The following is a 6,000-nucleotide window of genomic DNA, read 5'->3' as shown; positions in this document are numbered from 1 at the left end:
GATTTGGAGGATGCTACATGCATATTTGCATAAATTAAAAAAGCCCCCCCCCCCAGTTCCCAGCTCTTAGGGTGGAGGCAGGAGGATCAGCAATTCTAAATCTGTCCATGGAGAGGGCTCATGGAGCACAGTCCACTGGCTGTGCAAGCCTGAGTTCAGGTACTTCTCAGAGGTACTTTTTATTTTTTTGTCACTGTGACAACCCATCTTAGAGAAGAATTTATTAGGTGGGTGTTTCAGAGGTTTTATGTACATAGTGGTGGAGCCAAGGTGTGAGGACAGGAAGAGCTGAGAGCTCACATCTTGAGGGGAGCACACTGGGAATGGAGAGTCTTTGAAACCTTCAAGTCCACCTCCAGAGACACACATCCTTCAACAAGGTCACACCAAGCAGTTCTGCTAACGGGGGAGGGGAAAGACCAAGATTCAAATATATGTGTCTATGGGGGCCATTCTCCTTCAAACCACCACATTTCCAGAACTCACGTAATAGCTGCGTTTGTCCTCTGACCTCCACACGCATGTTGTGGCATGTATATATAAACACACAAACATACACACACATACACAAGAAGTAAGTATTATTGATTGGGTTTTTATTGAGACAGGGTGTCTCTATATATAGCCCTGGTTGCCCTAGAACTCACTGTGTAGACCGCTTGACTCAGAAAGATCCACCTACCTCTGCTTCCCTAGTGCTGTGATTAAAGACAGGCAGGCACCAACATGCCTGACCAGTAAATACATATTTAAAAAAAGGAAGTTCAAGGCCTTCCTCCATGACACCAGCCTGGACTACGAGAGATCTGACTCAAACAGATGTGTGTTCATGTGTCTCTCCATGCGTGTATGCCCATGTGTGTGCATGAACTGCAGAGGCCAAAAGAGTGTGCCAGCTGCCCTATGTGGGTGCTGGGAAAATGTACACCAGTCCTCTGAAGGAGCAGCAACTGTTTAGCCTGCTCGCTAGCCCTGGGGCCCTATTTCACTTGAAAGCAGTCTCTTTTTGCTGAAAGCTCCACAGAAAGATAGTGCCAAGAGCTTATTTGTGGGCCTGCGAGAGCACTCAGCAGATCTAGGCACTTGCTGCCAAGCTTGAGCACCTGAACTGGAAACCTGGAGCCCATGTAGTAGATGGAGCGACGCAAGACTCCTGAAGGTTGTCATGCTCACCACAGGAGCGCTGGAGCATGCACACAACCCCTAGAAAGAGAGAAATGTTAAATTAAAAAAAGACCTCATTTCTTCTTAGGTCTCTCTTGGGTCACACAATTCAGTGACATCTGTTAGCTGGAATTATTCTTAAAAGGAACTCTTGGATGTGGAAATTATAATCTGAATAGATATACCAAAGAGAAAATTATCCCTTTATTTGAAATAGATGGGTGAATTATTTTGAGCTATGCTCTATCCCTTAATTATTCTATTATGTACAGACCTTAACTCCTCTGAGAAGAGTGTATGGTTTAAGGACACCAATAAGCATTTTCAGAATTATTAACAAACTAACAATAGGTTGATGATTCACCCTGGATTCATGCCAGAGGCTGTGAAAGAACTCAATAAACATGATATGCATTTCAAAAACCAGTAATTATAATTAAAATTTCCAAACCCCTCAATCCTATAAATTATATTAAGTAGAATAGGAGTATTTGGCTTGCCCCGACTCAGGCTTGTAGTATGTGGCAGACACGGTGACTTTGTCTTTGAGCATAGTGGGAAGATAGTAAGATTTTTCAAAGGTGATAGATAGCTGCTTGTTTCTCTTTTTGTCGGCTTTTTTGAGATAGTCTGGAACTCACATTGTAGACCAGGTGGGCCTTAACCTCTAATTGCTATCCCCCTGCCTCTGCCTCTCTAGTACTAAGATTACAGGCATGATTCACCATGCCTTGGTGGTACGCTCTCTTAAAAAAAACCCTTCTGCGCACGCCTTTAATCCCAGCACTCGGGAGGCAGAGGCAGGCGGATCTCTGTGAGTTCGAGACCAGCCTGGTCTACAAGAGCTAGTTCCAGGACAGGCTCCAAAACCACAGAGAAACCTTGTCTCGAAAAACCAAACCAAACCAAACCAAACCAAACCAAACCAAACCAAAAAACCCTTCTGTGTTCTTTATTACTAATACTTCTGTGTTCTGTTCTTTATTACTAATATTTTTTTTGTTCTGATTTCTAATCATATGTATGTGTGTGTAGGTTTGTGCGCATGGAGGCCTGATTAGAGTGTTGGATCCCCCAGAGCTGTAGCGAACTGATGTTGGTGCTGGGAACCGAACTGGGGTCCTCTGCAAAGAGCAGTATGTGATCCTGACTACTGTGTCAACTCTCGTGCCCCATTCTTTATTACTTAAATGAGATTTTTTTTTATTGTTCTCACCAAATAAGCAACACAATTTACCAATTCCACCTTTCTTTTTCTTCAATTCAGTTTTGGTCACATATTATTTTAAAAACCTTATAAACTGCCTGTAAACAAACCCACTTTGTAGCTCCCCTCGGACCTCAAGGGATCTGTCTCTTAAATGACTGAAAAAGCAAATTATGACCCTGGTAATAACATGAGCAAGTGGACACCCGCCAAGCCCACCCCTGAGACTGTCCACTAGAGAAAGACCATCCCGGGAGGGTCACAGCTCCTAGGCTGGTTGGTTGGGAGCTCCGCCTGCGCCCAGGGAGGGCCGACCCGGCACAAAGCCGCTCCTGGGGCGGGGAGCCCATTACACTGGTTCCGGCCGCCGCCCGGAGCGCGCCTCGAGAGGCCCGGCCGTGCCGCCGCCAAAGCTTAGCCTCTGCCCTTGCCTTTTCTTCTGCTAATTTTATTAAAAAGAAAAAAAAGAAAAAAAAAGAAAAAGAAAAAAAAAAGAAAGGGAAAAAAAAAGAAAATGGAAGAGCGAGCCGGAGCAAACACTCTCGCCCCTAAGCCCGCCTTCCGCCTCCCATTGGCCCGTCCTCCGCTTGCGTCACACCAAGACGCACCAGTGGCGAGGCGCGATACTGCGAGGTGGGCCGGGCCCGGGCGCGGAGTGGGCGGCGGGTCGGCGCAGCAGCCCCGCGGCTCCGCCACCATCGCGGAGGTGCCGCTGCTCCCACAGACGCTCGCGAGCCGCCCCCCGCGCTTCGCAGCCTCTCGCCACGCCGGGCCTCGGTCCCCGCCTCCTGTCCCGCGCCTCGTCCCCTCACGCGCTCCCCACCTTGTCTCCGCCTCATTTTCTCTCCTAGTTAAGGGGAAAAGGAAAAAAAAAAAGCCACCCTCCTGCTGTGGGAGCCCCTCGCCCTCTGGGGGGGAAAAACAACACAAAACCAGACATGGTCCTGGGCTTCTGCTGCTGAAGGCTTGGCCCACCCGAGGAGGTCGAGGTCCCGGCAGGGAAGCCCGCAGACCCCCCCCCCCCCACGGCGTCGCGTCCCTCGGGCCGGCCCCCTCGGCCCGCGCCCGCCGCCCTCGCTCCGCCGCTGGCCCCTGCGGCCTCCCTCCCCGTCCCAGCACTTTCCCCGGAGCCGGGCCGCCACCCCTCTCATTGATGGTGTAGCGCCTGAGGGGAAGGTAAGTGTCCCAAGTTGTCTGCGCCGTGCCGCGGGCTGCCTCCCGCCGCCCCTCGTTCCCGGGTCGGGGTGCTCCGGGAGGGCCGGGGCGGAAAGCAAAGGCTGTGGGAGTGGAGGCGAGAGGTCGGGGAACCGCGGGCCGGAGGCTGGCCTCAGTGCTGTGCGGGCCAGGTGACTGTCCTCCGTGCCTGCCTCCTGACCCCTGCTCTCTCGGGGCTCCTCAGGCACGCTCTCCTGCTACTCTGAGGTTAAACTAGTCCGTGCCGAGCCGCTCGCTCGGCTGTGGGAGGGAAGGACTTGAAGCTGAGCATTTCTGGGATGTTTGCGAATGTGGGGGTCTTGGAACGGACTCATTAAAGTCTAATTTCACATTAGGAGGACGGTTTCCTCCTTTGTGTTATCAAAGTCTCCACTCCTCGGCTCTGTGCTTCCAAAATTATGGAACCAAATCTCACTTGCAGCAGCGTAGAATTCATTCTGTCATGATTTAAGTTCTGCTGTCTGAAAGAGGGTGCCTTCTTTTTTCATTATTATTATTTTTTAAGATTATAGGAAGAAGATAATTCTTAGTACAGTGGGGTGAATGTGTGTTGTGTTGAAGGAAGTACTGCAGGTTTTCTTTGAAACTGCTTGAGAAGTTGTTGAAAGGAGATAAAATGATTCATTGTTGAATTGTCATTATCCTCTGTCTCTTTTCCAAGGTTTGCTTACAATTTTTTTTTTTTTTGGATTACAGACTTCAAACGTTGATTTAAGCAGAATGTGCCCTTGAGAAACGGGGTGTTGTAAATGTTTCAGTATGTGCTGTTTAAGGTGGATCTGAGAAAGTAGTTTTGTATGAATCTTGAAATAGCCTTCTCCAAAGCAATTTTTAAAACAAAACAAAACAAACAAACAAAAGATTAACTAGTGAGGGTAAACTTGGTGGATTACAAAACAGACATTTAGTGTAACTCAAACGAATACATCCTAGGTTTAGGTTTCAAACAGCTTTTATAATTGCTTTCCATTTAAAGAGGGCTTTTTGTCTGGTGTACACTGGTGTCTTTAGTCTCAGTCTGATGGGGGAGGGGAGAGAGGATGGTTCTATACAATAATAAAATCATCTTTGGCTAGCTATTTCCTTCCATGGATTTGCTTGCTGAGTTAATTCCACTCTAATTTACAAACCATTTTGGGTTTTGATGGCCTAGCCTGGGTGGAAGCTGGCTTCCAGTTTTTTCTGTTGTGGAGATCGAAGGGAAAAGAGGCAGACACACACACATAGACACACACACAGACACACACAGACATACACACACCACCACACCACACACACAATCAGGCTGAGGGCTCATTGTTCTTCCATACACACATCCATTCTCTCTCCCATATTTGGGACTAGGTTTGCACAGACAAACACAGCTTTTTGGGGGAGAGAGGAGAGAAGATGGGGGAAGGGGAGGTCTTTTCCTTTTCAGCTTTCTTTTACCCATCTCATGTCTGGCTTTTTTTTCCCCCCAACCTTTGCACGGCGGATGAGTACATGGGAAACTAAAGGACACTCTGGGACATGTTCAGAAGACCTCTGTCTCCCTTTGCTCCCTTTGCAGCCCTGCTTTCTGCTGCTGACTTTTTATTTATTTATTTTTGTCTGTGTAAAGATAAACCCTTGTTTTGGCTTTACATTCTCTGTTTTCACATCCCTCTTTACCTTTGACTCTGTTAGGGACAGACATTTGTTCTCTTGATTTTTATTTTCCTGAATGTGAGCAAGGTCTTTCTAAGTAGAAATACGTTGTCTCAGTTAAAATGAATAAGATTGTATTTGATGTTAACATTTGACAATATTTTGTGTGTGTATGTGTGCGTGTGTGTGTGCGTGTGTGTGTGTGTGTGCAAGAGAAAGTGATTGATGGTCCTTGACTTATCAATGTAGTTTTTGTTTTTAATAGTGTTTTTAAGAAAAGGTCTGGTTTTTCTGGTTGGGGGTTAGGATAGAGACCCTTTTGAACGCTGGACAGGGCTGAGTCCACCTGGCTGAATCTCGCTCTGGGCCAAGGATGGAGGTTAGTGTGACTCCGTGTGGGTTGCAGAATAGCACCTTCTACTGGTTAATTGCTTTGACGATCCAGTGAAGAGGATGGGGGAGGGGATTAACGGCTGAGGCTTAATGATTTTCTTTTAAACACAGCGGCTGTGCCTTTCTTCAAATGCCACTTCCCCGGGCTGCTAATACAGATGCCCTTTGACAGGCGCTCTTGCATCGCAGCCTTATTATGTTATTGGCTGTGTCTTGACATTAATTTGTTCTGTTATCAGGAGTATTTTCACATTGTGACTTCCAAGGACTCCTTTGAATTGATGTTCTTTCTTTTTATGAGAAATGTAGTTTGTCCTAAGCTAGTAAACAACATAGGGGTTTATCTGCATTCCAAGTGTTGTAAACAGTACTCACCAGCGGCCCTTTAAGAA

At 47.3% G+C, this 6,000-nt stretch overlaps 1 protein-coding gene across 10 annotated transcripts in view; it reads left to right on the top strand.

The window, feature by feature from the left end:
• The first annotated feature begins 3,064 nt into the window (after positions 1-3,064).
• LOC121441733 (arginine-glutamic acid dipeptide repeats protein) overlaps positions 3,065-6,000 on the top strand; it is a 373,675-nt gene continuing 370,739 nt past the window's right edge. For 4 of the 10 annotated variants that reach the window (XM_041642992.1, XM_041642986.1, XM_041642985.1 and 1 more), the window contains exon 1: positions 3,065-3,547. The gene's annotated coding sequence lies outside the window, so the exon portion shown is untranslated. The remainder of the gene's footprint in view (positions 3,548-6,000) is intronic. The other 6 variants (XM_041642987.1, XM_041642988.1, XM_041642990.1 and 3 more) reach the window with 4 other exon arrangements.

The sequence above is a fragment of the Microtus oregoni genome, unplaced genomic scaffold (genome assembly GCF_018167655.1).
Source record: "Microtus oregoni isolate MIOR12 unplaced genomic scaffold, Mior012 000081F_ref0000091, whole genome shotgun sequence".
In the NCBI taxonomy this organism is placed as follows: Eukaryota; Metazoa; Chordata; class Mammalia; order Rodentia; family Cricetidae; genus Microtus; species Microtus oregoni.
This window is presented reverse-complemented; position numbering and strand designations above follow the sequence as displayed.